Source organism: Chrysochloris asiatica, unplaced genomic scaffold (assembly GCF_000296735.1).
Source record: "Chrysochloris asiatica unplaced genomic scaffold, ChrAsi1.0 scaffold00159, whole genome shotgun sequence".
NCBI classification, from domain to species: domain Eukaryota; kingdom Metazoa; phylum Chordata; class Mammalia; order Afrosoricida; family Chrysochloridae; genus Chrysochloris; species Chrysochloris asiatica.
In genome coordinates this window covers 2,843,934-2,860,417 of record NW_006408677.1, presented here as the reverse complement: position 1 = coordinate 2,860,417, position 16,484 = coordinate 2,843,934, and positions in this window count along the sequence as shown.

Genomic DNA, 16,484 nt, shown 5'->3' with positions numbered 1-16,484 from the left:
CTCCACTGAAATCTGTCCACACCAGGTAGCCCTGGTGGTATTCAAAATAGCAGTAACATAGCTTTTAGCATCACAGTAACACACAAGCCACAGTACAACAAACTGACAGACAAGGGGTGGGGTCTCCTACATAGAAGGTGACAAACCCATCACTGCCTTTTCTGGCACATAGTAGGTCTTCAACAAATGTTTGTTAAATTAATGCAGAATGGATGCATGTTGACTGAGGTGACTATCATGAGAGAGCTTTCTCTCCCCACACATACTTCTGTACCTTGTGAGAAGCATCCTTGGTCCCCTGGGAATGGTTCAGTTGGACATTTGGATGGAGGATGACGAGTTGAGACCATCTTCTGGTGTCCCTCTAAGCTGATTTTCACCAACTGCTTTCTGAACACTTCTGACACTCTATTGAAGTGACCTTTCTGGGGACCAGAGTAGTAGCCACAGCTCCGGGGAGGCCCCTATTTCCACCCTAATCTTTCCTACTTCCTGCAGCCTGAGCTTAGAACCCATGGCTGATGCCCGTCACTGAATACCAGAAATAAGTCCCTCAGAGCCTGAAGCTTCAACCAATTAAAGGAAAATGGGTTCATCATGTTGGCATGGGCCCAGAGTGCCAGTGATGCTGGCACAGGCACATTTCTTCAAGCTGTTGCCAAGGCATTGTGAATAATAATAGGCAATTTCATCAGTGATGAATTGCAACAACCTGCCTCAATCAGAACTTTTTTCTGCCAAAAGGGCAGGGGAGGATATGTTGTAAAGGGGTATGCATTTGTGTCTTAGGATCAAATTCTTTCAGTCAATAGGGAGAGAGTCACAGCTGCATTCTTTTTCCCATCCTACAGGTGGAAAGTCAGAATGGGGGATGTGTCTAGAGCCAAGAGGTCCTTTGTGGAGGGGGAAATGACCTCTGAGAATTTAGTCCTGAGCCCTGGAGAAGTATTCTGGACTCTAGGTGGGGCTCTGTTCTAATGTCCTGACCTGCTGGAAGCCACGGTTCAGGGGGCATTATATGATAAAGGTCTGCCTTCAAGCAGGTATAGACCTCTTGTTTCACTTAAATGTTTTTCGTGACTCCTTTCCATCCAGGCCCAACCAGCCACACACCAAATCCTTGGGCACTGCCCACATGCCCAGCATCCCAGGGACATGTTCCAGTGCTCACACTGACATTTTCAGCTGCAGGTTATGGATCTACCACTTAGGAATGAGCTCACTGTTTACTTCCCTGTTCTGCTTTCATTTGATGTCCTTTCCTCATTCTTTTAAAAAAAAAAATCTTTTGTTTTGTTTTGTTTTTTAAAGCTTTTATTGTGAATTGAGTGAAGGTTTACAGGGCAGGTCATCAGTTTTACATTCAACAAATCATTGCAATGATTACAATCCCCTCCATGCACCATCAGCTAACAGACTTTACCTCTATTAACGCCCCTCCCTTTTTTTTAATGTACACTTACATTGAAAGTCTATATTCGTTTAAATGTCCAAAGGGCCATTTTGCAAGCCAGTCTCCTGTCCACAGACACACTGCCTGTAGTGTGCCTACATTCCTCTGTTGCTCTGTCTCTCTATGCCATTGCCTTTGCCACCATCTCTGTTGTCACCACTTTTCTGGTTAGGATCCCTTGCTTCTCTCTTGATGGTCTTAGGGTCCTCTGTTCCTGAAATGACAAATTAACTGCTCTCCCTCTTTTAGCTAAGGAGCTCTGGTAGCATAGTGGTTATGAATCGTGCTGTGAACCGCAAGGTCAGCAGTTCGAAACTACCAGCTGCTCTGTGGGAGAAAATGAGGCTTTCTGCTCCCATAAAGATTTACAGCCTTGGACACCCTGTTCAGGGTCGCTATGGGTCGGAACCGACTCAACGGCACTTTACAACAACAACTCTTTTAGCTGCACCTCATCTATATTTATAGTTGTGACAATCACCATTAGACCAGATAATTGAATTGAACTCACAATTGAATCATAAAATCCTATCCACCTCATCACCAGACCCATCTGGACAAGAGGAGAACTATTCAGTGGGGATTCTATCTTATCTGCCTTGTTCTGACACTAAGCACCCTCCTGGAAACTTGTAAGCCAGCCACTTCATGTCTTTATGGGCCCCCAATTTTGATAGCTGAAGTCTAAGTTGCCCGTCCTTATCAACCCAGTGTACTGAAGAGGCAAGCTTGATCCTTGATATAAATTGATATACGTCCCTTTTGGATGGAATTTTGGGCAACTCCATTCATAGTCAAAGGTCCATTTCATCAAGGTGTAGCAATTTATGCTTGCTCTCTGTGTCATACTTCTTTATCTTCATCTGATAGAGTTCTGGTCAGCAAGCCATCCAAGCAAGGTCAAACAGGTACTACATGCAAGTTTCGGAGTTGTTGCATGCCTCCTCCCACTTCAGACCAGTTGACAACTTCACTCTCAGCTCTATCCCCCAGTGGCTTGGTCAGTGCCTTGGGCTCGGGAGTTCACACATCTCCCTAAACTTCAAACCAGCCAACCCATCCTCTTCTGTTTCTCAATTCAAGGTCATCAGGTGTTTATGGAATATGGCCAAACTCAGTCCATGTCTGCTTTGCTGCATTTTCCCCTCTTCCACTCACAAGTTGACCAGGGAAGTTACCAGTGAGCATACACGACTGTTCTTGTGTTCCCTTTGGGTTTCAGTCTTAGAAAGGGGTTTGCCCTTATGGGCCGACTTCTCTTGCTTTGATGGCTGCAAGTCAAACAGCTTGCTTGATACCCTCACAGCCAAAGAGTTTGCTGCCCCCTCCCCTCATTGATCTTTCTTTCTAGAAGGATCTTCTGTTCCTTTAGCTGCTCTGGTTGGTCTGCATGTCTTTTCAACTGGAAATGTCCCATCTCAAAAAGGTTCTGGGTAGGGCTCAGGATTCCATCTAAGGCCCCAAACTCCAAAAGGCTTAACAAGAAGCCCATTTCCCTGGGCATATTTTAGTACTCTTTTAGAGAATCCAATCAGTTTTAGGCTGAAGACGGGCTTACCAAGCTTTCTGTAATCATATTTCCCAATATTCCTTTCTATCCAACATAAATATCTGTTACAATAGTAGGCAGAGGAAGCAAATATCCACAAAACAGTCAAGCACCTTAACATTATTTATTTCCCCTCCTTTACCCATTCAGACTATGTCACTTCCTTCCCTCATTCTTATTTTCAAGACTTTGGTTAAAAGAAAGACATGTCTGTATTACGTTGGGAATCTTCCACAACACAGAAAAGTTCATCTCTGCCCTAAATTATGGAATACCAACTGTGTTCAAGCACTTGTCAGATGCCAGGCCTTAGACTTTACACTGCGTGCTCTCATTTAATCCAGAACAATCCTTTGAGAGACGTATGATTATCATCTCCATTTCTCAGGTGATGAAGCTGATCCTGGAGAGGTTAAGTTCAAGGTCACAGAGCTGGTAAGTGGTACAGCCATCCAGTTTTCAAGCTCAGTCCATATTTTCAACCACTGCTCTACAGACCCACCTCACCTCACTTCTGAAGCACTTCCTCGGATATCCAGAGACCTGGATAGAGACATCCTCTTCAGAAGATGGTCCAGGCAGCCTGTGTAACAGACACATGGTGGGTAACTGGGGTGTGAGGTAAGGGCTAATGTAAGTCCTCCGCACGTTGAAATCTTTTCACTGTCTGCCCTAGAGCTACACCTCTCTCGGCCCCAGTGAGTGGAGTGGTATATGTTTGTGGAACGGTGTACCAAAAATGGTTGTGTCCCCAAAGCCACCTCCAAAATATACATGTAGTTCCTGGGTGACCCTTCACTCTCTCCCGTCTGCCCATAGTTATGGGACCATTAGACCTACTAACAGGTCTTCCTCCTTCCTTCTCAAGCAAGGATTGAGTTTCCCAGGGTTTGTGTCAGCAGATACAATTCCACAGTATTCCTGATACATTTTCATTTTTCTCAAAAGATTTTGCTGGGAAATATCATTTGAATGATATATCAAATATATTTTTATAACAATATCATGGGGGAGAAATGCAAAAGTTGCATGATTTTTAAAAAATACCCATACCTTCAAAGACACCTAAGACTTGTGTCTGTCTACATCCTCATACCCACTTGCCTGGGGTCCATCCATGTTCACTCTCCTCTAATATCAGATGTGCTTCGATCAAACAGTTGGAAATTTCATCGCATTCATCTGATAAGCTAACGCATAGCATGTACCCCAAGGGGAGTGCATCTAGGAATGGCCCATTTCAGTAGACCTGGGCAGAGGTGAAAGGTCAGGCACATCTTCAGGGGTAAGAGACCAGGAACAACAGGGTGCATCCGTCTTCTTCCTTTGCTATGAGACCAGAAGAATTAGATGGTGCCTGGCTATCATTACTAAACATTGTGATCAAAGATCCTATAGAAGAATCCAGATCAAAGTGGGGGAAATGTAGATTCTCATAGAATCCAGACTTTCTGACTTCATGGAGGCTGGATGAATCCATGAAACTATTGTCCTGAGATCAAACCTTAAACCTAAAATCTCCTGAAGTCTTCATAAAACCAAACAGTAGCTTATCCTAACTAGTAAAGAATGTCTGCCTTGAGCACTGTAGTCTCTTAAGATTGATCTCTGTGGGATCAAATTGCTAACAGCAGCTCGATAAGAACTCGGTAAGAACTAGATCGATAGGAAGTAAGAACTAGATAGGAACCTAGGGCAGTGAGTATATGTTAATGGGGGAGAAACAACTTAGAAAAGGATGTTGAGAAGAGTCGCACAATGCAAAGGAAGTCATTGGTGTCATTGAATTTTTCGTGTAGAAACTGCTGGATTAGTGGATGTTCTACTGTACATACCCTCAACAGCAAGTTAAATAAAATACCTTTTTTATTTTTTTTTGTATCTGTCCTTTTCCCCAATACCAGTTGCTGTCAAGTCAGTTCTGACTCATGGCAACTCTGTATGTCAGAGTAGAACTGTACTCCATAGGGTTTTTAATGACCAATTTTTTATTTTTTTATTTTTTTAGAAAAAAAGAGCAATTTTATTCTTACCTAGAAGTTTGAATTAAATAAAGGAGTGTGATAGTTAAGGTTTTGTGTTAACTTGGCTGGCCCAGGATCCTCAGTGGTTTAACAGTTAAGATGGAGTTGTCACCTTCATAATGAGGTCTAATGTGATGCAATCACACCCATGATGTGATCTGATTGAACAGCTCTAATCAGATCTAACTATCACACTCCTCTATTATATTCTTTTTTTTTTTTTTAAAGTAGATCACCGGACATGTTTTCCAAGATGCTTCTTGACAGATGAACCTCCAACCTTTCAGTTAGCAGCTGCGCACATTAACCCTTTGCACCACCCAGGGACTCCCCACACCCACCAGTGTTGCCTGTCATACACTTCAGCAGAGGGTCAGCCACGAGCATCAATTAAGTGAGCCCACATCCCCTGCAAGTCAGAGATGTCTGCATCTGCAATAAGTAAGCAAAGCAGGGAAGCTGTTTAGGCTAGCGAGTTGAGCCGTTTACCCCCGAATCAAGACTCAGTTTTATTTTCAGCCCTGCCGCTGACTTGCCACATGATGGGATACAAGTCATTTCACCTCTCTGGGCCTCTTCTCTAAAATGAAGATGACTAAGTGTTCAGCTTCCCTCTGCGGCTGTGAGGATTGATGAGGTGGTGCTGAAAAAGCAGCTAAAAAAATCCTGAGTCCTAGCTGTACAAGCTTAACCAGTGCAAATAGAACTGCCCCATTTGAAGCGGGTCCACAAAACCTAATGAAGCCTGTACCAAGAGAATGGGACTACAAACTTGACCTGTAGTGTTTGGGGGGCCTGCTTCCTCTAGAAATCTATTGCTTTCAGTCAAAACTGTCTTCCTGTCAGTTTCTTTCAAGGACAGATAAGGCCTCCTCTCTCTTGAGCCTTTCTCTTGAAATTGGGAGCCCCCATACCTCAGTGGAAGGAGCTCTGGTAGTGTAGTGGTTACAAATCGGGCTGCTAACCTCAAGGTCAGCAGTTCGAAACTACCAGCTGTTCTGCAGGAGAAACATGAAGCTTTCTGCTCCCATAAAGATTTGCAGCCTCAGAAACCCTGTTCAGGGCCACTATGAGTCAGAATTGACTCCACAGTACTTAACAACAACAACAACATGCCTCAGTGGAGAATCCACACCCTCAGGTAGACACAGGCTGACTCTGGCTCTTCTTGACCTTTTGATCACTACCCTGGCTGTACTTCTTGCTTGAACTTCAAATTTCCCCCTCAGCGTTTAGGTGGTGCTGTGGGTTAATGTGCTGGCCTGCAAAGTCTGTTTGAACCACAAGCTTGGTGGTTCAAGCTCACCAGCCACTCCTTGGAAACTCTATACACAGTCACTATGGGCTGGAACTGACTCGACGGCACTTAACAACAACAAGAAAGAGTATTAAACTCCAAATTCTGAGCCAGCTTTCCAGTGACAGTTTTGAGCTCTATCTACTCGGTCCAGTGTTTAATTGTTTAATTCCCATGCATCCAACCCCCCACCCTGCTTGTGCAATGGGTTATTCGTTGGTGTGCTAACTGCAAGGTCAGTGGTTCAAGTCCACCAAGTGTTCCGTGAGAGAAAGATGAAGGTTTCTGCTTTCAGCAAGCTTTACAGCCTCGGAAACATTATACAGGGTTGCTATGAGTTGAAAACAATTCCACGGCACACAACTACCATTACCACCATGTCAGTAAGGAGCCCTAGTGGCACTGTGGATTAGGCATCAGGCTGCTAACTAAGAGTTTGGTGGTTCAAGCCCAACCAGCCAATCTGAGGGGAAAACATAAGGCGCTCTGCTCCGTGAAGATTTACAGCCTCAGAAACCCTATATAGGCTCTCTCTGAGTTAGAATCGACTCAGCGACAGTAGATTTTGTTTGGTTTTATGGCAGTATGCCAATGGCAGTGGACAAAAACATATTCCAAAGATGTAGCAGGAGAAAGATGAGTCTGCTCCCACAAAGACTGACAGTTTTGGAATCCCTATGGGTCCATTCCACTCCATCCTAAAGCATTGCCTCTTCTTTTCCCAAGAAAAAGCTCATATGATGGGCATATATTAAGTGTTGAGTCACCTGATTAACTGAATAAAGTAATTTAGACTAAGTTCATTGCTTCCTACAAAGTCAGATTTCCCCATGGCCAATGTAGGATGTGGGGTCTTGGTTTGGTGCTGTAGATAAGCACAACGTCAGTGGTTAAAACCCACCAACAGCTCTTTGGAAACCCTATACATGGTTTCTATGAGTAAAAACCATTTTGATGACACTGAATAACATGTCTCAATGGCAGGATTCTTGGTCACTAAGGACAGAGGAGTTGGTAAAAAAAAGCAAGCGAACAAGGATAAGCATTCTGGGGCAACGAGGAATTTCTTCCAGGAATCTGAAAAAAACTCACAGAACCGAAAAAAAGCAAGATCACCCCTACTGAACAATGGAAGGAACTGTGATGTGATTTGCAATTTCTGTGGCTCTGGAGCCCAGGCTATCTTTGCTTTGTAACCCTTTACCAAAAGCCAGAAGACTTTGGCTCTACTTGCACCTCTTCCAAGAACTGGCTGTGTGACCTTGGGCATTTGCTTCCCCTCTCTGGGTATCAATTTCTTGCTCTACAAAATGAGTGGGATGAATTTGAGAGCCGCTCTGGTGGCTCAATTGGTTAAGCATTTGGGCCATTAAGCAGAAATGCGCAGTTTGCTCCTGGGGGGAAAACAATAAGGCTGTCTGCTTCTGTAAAGATTTACAGCCTCGGAAACCCTATGGAGCATTTCTACTCTGTCCTATGAAGTCATTATAAGTAAGAATCAACTCAACAGCAGTTGTTGTTATTGGTTGTTGGTGGTTGTGTGCCATATAGTCGATTCCAACTCAGAGACCCTGCACAGGGTTTCCAAGGCTGTAAATCTTTATAGGAGCAGAAAGCCTCATCTTTCTCTTGCGGTATGACGGGTAGTTTCGAACTACTGATTCTGACATTAGCAGCCTGACTCCTAAGCACTATGCTACCAGAGCTCCTTAGTGCTGTTAAATCGGTTCCGATTCATGGTGACCCTGTATATGGCAACCCAGTTCCGATACATGGCAAGGAGCAGCTGGTGGGTTTGAACGGCCAACCTTGTGGTTAGCAGTCCAATGCTGATCCTATAGTACCACAGCAGTGGCATTAGCTTTAAAAAAAAAAAAAAAAATCAAAGGGAACTTTTTTCTATATTCTTTCATGTAAGCATTTTTAAAGAAAATCAAGTACTTCCCGTACCGCCAAAACATTCCCTACGTCAGTAATTACCTTGGGAGAACACCCCAGTTCATAAAAAACAGAAACAAAAAAGCATTAGAACAAACCACAAAGCCCACTTGGCTCCACTGTTCTCATCTATTGCCTTTTTCTATTGACCATTTGACATGGCGGGCTAAACTCTTCAATTGTTTAAATCCCTAGATGAACTTAGCTCCTGTGATACTGAAACATGAAAGTGGAACGCATCTAAAGGGTTCAGAGTCCTGGCGTGGTGCTGTGGGCTAATGCGCTGGACTGTAAAGTAGGTTTGAACCTCAAGTTCTGTGGTTCAAGCTCACCAGTTGCTCCTCAGAAGCCCTATACAGGGTTTCTATGGGTCGGAACTGACTTGACGGCACTTAGCAACAAGCATAGTTTGCTTCATGAGATAAGTCTTCCAGAATAAGACTTGGCTTAAAGATAGTTGTTGTTGTCATCAAAGCGATTCTGAGGAGCGGCTGGTGAGCTTGAATTGCTGACTTTGAGGTTCAAACTGACCTTGCAGTCCAGCACATTAATCCACAATGCCACATCAGGACTCTTGGTTTAGGAGGCTAGATAACCGAATTCAGAACTCCAGCTCTAAAGGAGGGCTTTCTCTGTCTGTTGACTTTGGAGGACGGTCCTTATCTCTTTCACCTCCCCCATCTCTGTTTGCTTGCTTACTTATTTATTCTCTTTTTTTTATTTCAAAAGAGATTAACATAAACACATTCTATACTAATATGGGCTCATTAACATAACGAAAAGGCCATTCCCAAATGGGTTTATAACCGACTTGATGGCACTTAACAATAACAACACCAATAGAGATTAGAATTTACAACACATAAAAAAGTCCTCTGCTCTTTCAAATGACTCTTATGTTGAACTCTTTTGAACAGCATCTGTAGTCACCTCCTAATACATCTTCAGGTCCCCAAGTGAGGGAAACAGTTTGTGTTTGGCTACTTACAGGGAGATTAGTGGTTTAAACCCACCCAATGGCACTGCAGAAGAAAAGCCTGGTGCTCTACCTCCATAAAGATTTGTTGTTGTCGTTGTTAAGTGCCATTGAGTCTATTCCGACCCATAGCGACCCTGTATAGGGTTTCCAAGGAGCAGCTGGAGAGTTTGAATCACCGGCCTTGTAGTTCAAATGACTTTGCAGTCTGGCACATTAGCCCACAGTGCCACACCAGCCTAGAAAATTGTATGAAGCTCAGTTCTACTCGGTAACACATGGTGTTGCTGTGAGTCAGAACTGACTGGATGGCATCAGGTTTGAATTTGTAGAGCGTATGTTCAGGTATTCCTGGGTGGTACTCAGCTGGCATGGTGCTGTGGGTTAATGTGCTGGACTGCAAAGTTGGCTTGAACTGAAAGGTCAGTGGTTCAAGTTCACCAGCCGCTCCTCGGAAACCCTATGCAGGGTCAGAACCAAGTTGATGGCACTTAACAACAGCAACATCTACCCAAGTGTGCCTTGGAAGAAAGGCCTGGTGATCTGCCTCAAAAAACTCAACCATTGAAAACCCTATGGAGCACAGTTCTACTCTGAGACACACAGGGTCTCCATGAGTCAGAATCAACTGAATGAATGACAACTGATTTTAAAGTATCTTCAGTGTCAATCCAGACTTGCTATTCAAATCCTTAAGCATTTACAATGCAACTACTCTGAGACTGGGTCTATAAGAGGGGCAGCAGGAGAGATCCATGGCCTCTTCTTCCTCAGTCACCTTCCAGTCTCACTGAAGACACAGAGCATGTGAGATTGGGAGCTGACTCTTAAGAACTGGTGAGCTCAGGTGGTGGGCTGCAGATGTAATGGAATTTCTGGTGGCCCCTGAAAGCTATCTGGTGTGCTTACGAAAGGGAGATACCTATTTGCCATCACTTTGACATTGAATTGAAAGTTGGTTGAGAACAGGAAGGAGAAAGAGAATATGAACAATAAACACAGGTCACAGCAGCCTCCAGAAAAGGGTTGGGGGTGAGGTGGAGGGGGAGAATCAACACAGACATAAGCAGGAAATAGAATAAAAGTATCTTGAGAGAAACAATAATACCTAGGAGAAGAAGAAAAGGCTACTTGAAGATAAGAAACAAGCTCAGCTAATCAAATATGATGCTAGAAGAAACCCAGGGCACTGGGGTTAACAGGGCAGGCCCAAAGAAGGAAGGTTTTGCTGCAAGCCCTGTGGGGTGGAGGGGTTGGAAGACAGAAGGAGAACTTCATTCTCTCTGCTGTTAAACTTAGTCATTTAGAAGCCAAGCACAAACCATTTGCGCCACCCAGGGACTGAAAGATATATTAGAAGGTGACATGTTGAAGAAAATGACTGTGTTTTATTCATTTCTATAATCCAAAGGCTCATCACTGTACATTGCACACAGTTGTAGTCTGAGAAATGCTTCCAGAAGAAATGATTGATTGGACAAATGGATGGATTTAGAGCCTAGAATGACTGGGATCTCAGAGAAGGGTGAAACCAGACAGGCAGAAACACCCCATAGAGAGAGGGATGTTTCCCAAATGCCCTCCTCTCAGTTAGAAGGATGTTTACAAAATTCTGCTGAAATTGGAACTAGAAACATGAAGTATAAACAAGAAGGCATCCCTCAGCATTTTCTAAAACAAAATCATGCTGTTGCTCACCCAAATCCCTCCAGCTCAAGAATCAGAAATCTACTCAACAGAACTTAGCCTCAGTACCCTCAAACTGGTATTCACAGCTCTCCATAATTGCTTTTATAACACTCAGAATTCAATTAGAGAGACAGAAGCAATAAGAGAAATATGGTGGTGGTGTGCCGTGGAGTCGGTTCCGACTCATAGCCATCCTGCATAGGGTTTCTGAAAGTGTAATTCTTTACGGAAGCAGAAAGCCTCATCTTTCTCCCATGGAGTGGCTGGTGGATTTGAACTGCTGACCTTGCATTTAGTAGCCGAGTCCAATGTGTAACTACTATGCTATCAGGGCTCCAGTTTTACATTTAACAGATCATGCAGGATGTATTGCAAGGAAATGGCTTATGTGATCCTGGGGCTGGCTAGGCAAGTCCATAGGGCAGGCCATCACGAAAGTCAGGTTGCAACTCTTGGCAAGAGCTGAAGTTGCGCTACACAAGCAGATATTTTCCCCCCTCCTCTGGGAAACCTCAGTTCTGCTTTTCAGGCCTTTCAACTGAATATATTAGGCCCACTCAGATTGCCTAAGATTATCTCTTTTACTTAAAATTTATTCATAATTAACTGATTATGAACATTAGTTACATCTACAAAATGTCCTCACAGAAACACCTAGATTAGTGTTTGATTAAATAACTGGGATTGCAGCCTAGGCAAACTGACACATCCCAAGCTTCTATTTGTCTTTCTTGCTTGAGCTCTCAACAGACCTTCCTGCATCCTTTACATGCATTTACCAGTCCCTGGACTTTCTTCTCTCTGCTTACTATCCTCAAGACGGATCCTTTCCAGATCCTCTCACTTTTATTGAATTTCTCACGCCCCCATGTTGTTGCTGTTGCCAACTAGAAGTTGTGGCCGACTACAAGCTGGCCCCTGTCTTACGGTGATCCCATGCATAACGGAAGGATGCATCGCTAGTTCTGTGTATCCTCATGATCGGTTGTAGATGGGATCATTGTAATCCATAAGGTTTTACTGCTGATTGTTACAAGTAGGTGGTTTGGCCTTTTTGCCTAGTCCGTCTTAGTCTTGAAGATTCCCTGAAAACTGTTCAGTGTCAGAGCAACACACAAGCCACTACTGACAGAGAGGTGACAGCTAAATTGACTGGAAATTGAACCAGAGTATCTGACATGGAAAGCAAGAATTTTGAACCACTGACTCACCAATGCCTCCCTGCCTTTATTTCTGTAAGATGTGTCTTGCCTGCTAGGGCAAGGATTGTGTGTGTATTGTTCATTTTAGGAATGCCTATCACCACCACCAACTTCTTCAGTCTAAAATTTATCAAATGTGCAATCACGATGTATTGATAATTACTGGCAATTGTAATACAAAAGGTTGGAAACAAAGAGAAAGGATCAGTAGTTGGAAAATATGGCCTTGGTGATAGAAATGATGCTGGAGATCGTATGATAGAATTTTGCAAGACTAGTGAAGTCTTCATTGCAAGTACCTTTTTAAAATAACATGAAAAATGATTATACACATGGACCTCACCAGATGGAATACACAGAAACAAAATTGATTACATCTGTGGAAAGAGATGATGGAAAACCTCCATATCATCAGCCAAAACAAGGCCAGGGGCAGACTGTGGAACAGACCATCAATTGTTCATATGCAAATTCAGGCTGAAGCTGAAGAAAATGAAAACAAGCCCACGAGAGCCAAAATATGACCTTGAATATATCCCACCTGAATTTAGAGATCACCTGAAGAACAGATTTGCTGCGATTAGACACTAAAGACCGAAGACCAGAAGAGCTGTAGGATGACATCAAAAAGCATCACACAGGAAGAAAGTAAAAGGTCATTAAGAAGACAAGAAAGAGAGAAAAGACCAAAACGGTTGTCACAAGATACTCTGAAACTTGCTTACCAGCGTAGAGATGCTAAAGTAAAAGGAAGAAGTGAGGAAGTACAAGAGCTGAACAAAAAATTACAAAGGTCAACTCTAGAAGACAAAGTCAAATATTATAATGAAATGTGCAAAGACCTGGAATTAGAAAACCAAAAGGGAAGAACACACTCAGCATTTGTAAAGGAACTGAAGAAAAAATTCAAGTCTCAACTTGGCAGTACTGAAGGATTCTATGGAGTCCTTCCCAGTGTGGTGCTATGGGCTAATGCGCGGGACTGCAAAGACGCTTGAACTACAAGGTCGGCAGTTCAAACTCACCAGTCACTCCTTGAAAACCCTATACAGGGTCGCTATGGGTCAGAACCAATTCGACAGCACTTCACAACAACAATAGGCAAAATATTGAAGCATGCCGAAAGCATCAAAAGAAGATGGAAGGAATACACAGTCACTATACCAAAATTCGTTCTCTCTTCTTCTTGGTCACAGGACCACCTAAGAAGGTATTTTAAAATCTGTCTTGCAGTTAGGTCTGGCCATGTGATTAAGCTCTTGCCAAAAGGATGGGAGCAAACGTGACTATACACATGGACCTCACCAGATGGAATACACAGAAATCAGCCAAAACAAGGTTAGGGGCAGACTGTGGAACAAACCATCAATTGCTCACATGTAAGTTGAGCTGAAGCTGAAGAAAATGAAAACAAGTCCATGAGAGCCAAACTATGGCCTTAAACATATGCCACCTTAGTGTAGAGATCTCAAGAAAAGATTCCATGCGTTAGACACTAATGACTGAAGACCAGAGACTTGTGGGATGGCATCAAGAAGACCATAGAGGAAGAAATCAAAAGGTCATTAAAAAGACAAGAAAGAAGGAAAAGACCAAAATGGATGTCAGAAGAGACTCTGAAACTTGCTCTCCAGTATAGAGATGCTAAAGAGAATGGAAGTAATGAGAAAGTAAGAGAGCTGAACAGAAAATTGCAAAGGGTAACTTGAGAAGACAAAGTCAAATATAATAATGAAATGTGCAAAGTCCTGGAGTTAGAAAACCAAAAGGGAAGAACAACATTTCTCAAGCTGAAAGAACTGAAGAAAAAAAAATTCAAGCCTTGACTTGAAAATATTGAAAGATTCCATCGTTAAATATTGAATGACGCATAAAACATCAAGAGAAGATAGAAGGAATGCACAGGGTCACTGTACCAAAAAGAAATGGTCAATGTTCAACTATTTCAAGAGGTAGAATATGATCAAGAACTGATGTTATGGAAGCAAGGAGTCCAAGCTGCACTGAAGGCATCATTTGTGATAAACAAGGCTCTAGGCATTGAAATCTTTCAGCAAGCTGAAGTACCACCAGAGGCACTCATTCATCAATGCCTAAAGTTTTGGAATACAGTTATCTGGTCAACCGATTGGAAGAGATCCATATCTGTGCTCATTCCAAAGAGAGGCAATTAAAAAAAAAAAAAAATGTTTGGAGATAATTCAAAATGGCAGCAATAAGACATCGATGGGAGCTGCCAGAAATTCAAGTCGTATTCTGAAGAGGATGTGTAATGAGGGATAGATAGCATTGCTGATGTGAGGTGGATTTTGGCTGAAAGCAGAGAATATCAGAAAGATGTTTACTTGTGCTTTATTAACTAAGCAAGCTATGGATAACATTTATTAACATAGCAAGCTATGGATAACATTTCAAAGAGAGGGTATTCCAGAACACTTTAATTATGTTCATGAGGAACATGTACCTAGACCACGAGGCAGCCATTGAAACAAAACAAAGGGATACTGAATGGTTTAAAATCAGGAAACATTTTCACCAGGGTTTTATCTTTTCATCACATTTATTCAATCTGTATGCTGAGCAAATAATCCGGGAAGTTAGATTATATGACGAAGAATATGGTGTAAGGATTGGAGGAAGACTCATTAACAACCTGTGGCATGCAGATGATACAACCTTGCTTGCTGGAAAGGAAGAGTACTTAAAATACTGATGAGGATCACAGACTACAGCCTTTAGATGTGGATTGCACCTCAATGTAAAAGCAAAAATCCTTACAACAGGACCAATAAATAACATGGAGCAAAGTTTGAAGTTGTCAAATACTTCATTTTGCTTGGATCCACCATCAGCACTCATGGAAGCAGCGGTCAGGAAATCAAGTAACATGTGTTAGACAAATCTGCACAAGACTTTTTTTGAGTTTTAAAGGGCAAATAGATCAGTTTGAGGACTAAGGTGTGCCTTAGTATGCTCAGCAGCCTCATATGCATGTGAAAGTTGGACATTGAGTAAGAAAGACCAATGCACTTGAATTACGGTGTTGGCAAAGAATATTGCAAGTACCATTGTTGTTGTTGTTAAGTGCCATCGAGTCGGTTCCGACCCATAGCGACCCTGTACAGGGTTTCCGAGGGTGTAAATCTTTACGGGAGTAGAAAGCCTCATCTTTCTCCTGCGGAGTGGCTGGTAGTTTCGAACCGCTGACCTTAAGGTTCGCAGCCCATTTTGTAACCACTACGCTACCAGAGCTCCTTAGACTACCATAGACTACCCGAAAAACAAACAAATCTGTTTTGGAAGAAATACAATCAGAATATTCCTTAGAAGCCAGGATGGTGAGACTTTGTGTCTCATAATTCAGGCACGTTATGAGGAGGGACCAGTCCCTGGAGAAGGACATCATACTTGGTAGAGTGGAGGGTCAGCAAAAAAGAGGAAGACCCTCAATGAGATGGATTGGTACAGTGAGCTCAAGCATAACAATAGTGAGGATGGTACAGGACTGCACAGTGTTTTGTTTTGTTGTGCATAGGGCCACCATGAGTCGGAACTGACTTCAGGGCACAAGAAGAAGATACAATGTAGTTTGAGTCATATCCCAGGCTGTAACTTGAGTAAGGACGCTGCATCCTACCCTTAATTCTCTTACATTGTATCACATCAGATTGAATCATGGGGCTGCTCACATTGTTACATAATTGCCCAACCACTGAAAATCATGGCCCAGCCAAATTGACACATATTTTGGGGAGACACAGTCCAGTCCATGACAAGTGCTTTACATCATTTGGCATACTATGTATTTTCTTTATTTCCATGTATATTGTTTTAGAAAGTAAACTCCATTAGAGTATGGATTTTTTTTTTCAAGGTACATAAAGTGTCCACTAAATATTTATTGAATGAACCAATTCCTCCCGGGCATCAAGTCCATTTCTATTCATAACAACCCTGCAGAGTAGAAGTTTCCCCCATATGGTATCCAAGACTGTAATCTTTGTGGAAGCTGACTGCCACATATATTTCGTGTGGAGCAGCTAGTGGGTTCAAACTGCTGATCTTTCAGTTAGCAGCCCAGGGTTTAACTATGGTGCCACCAGAGATCGTTAAACACTTGTAGTTCCCTTAATGCTCAACACATAACCTTGTGTACAATGAAACCAAACCCAAACCAAGCCCATTGCTGTTGTATCGATTCCAACTTATAGTGACTCCATAAGGCAGAATGGTGGTGGTGGTTGGTAGTTTCGTGCTGTGGAGTCGATTCTAACTCATAGTGACCCTGTATAGGATTTCCATAGTGTAAATCTTTATTGGAGTAGAAAACCTTATCTTTCTCCTGAGGAGTGGCTG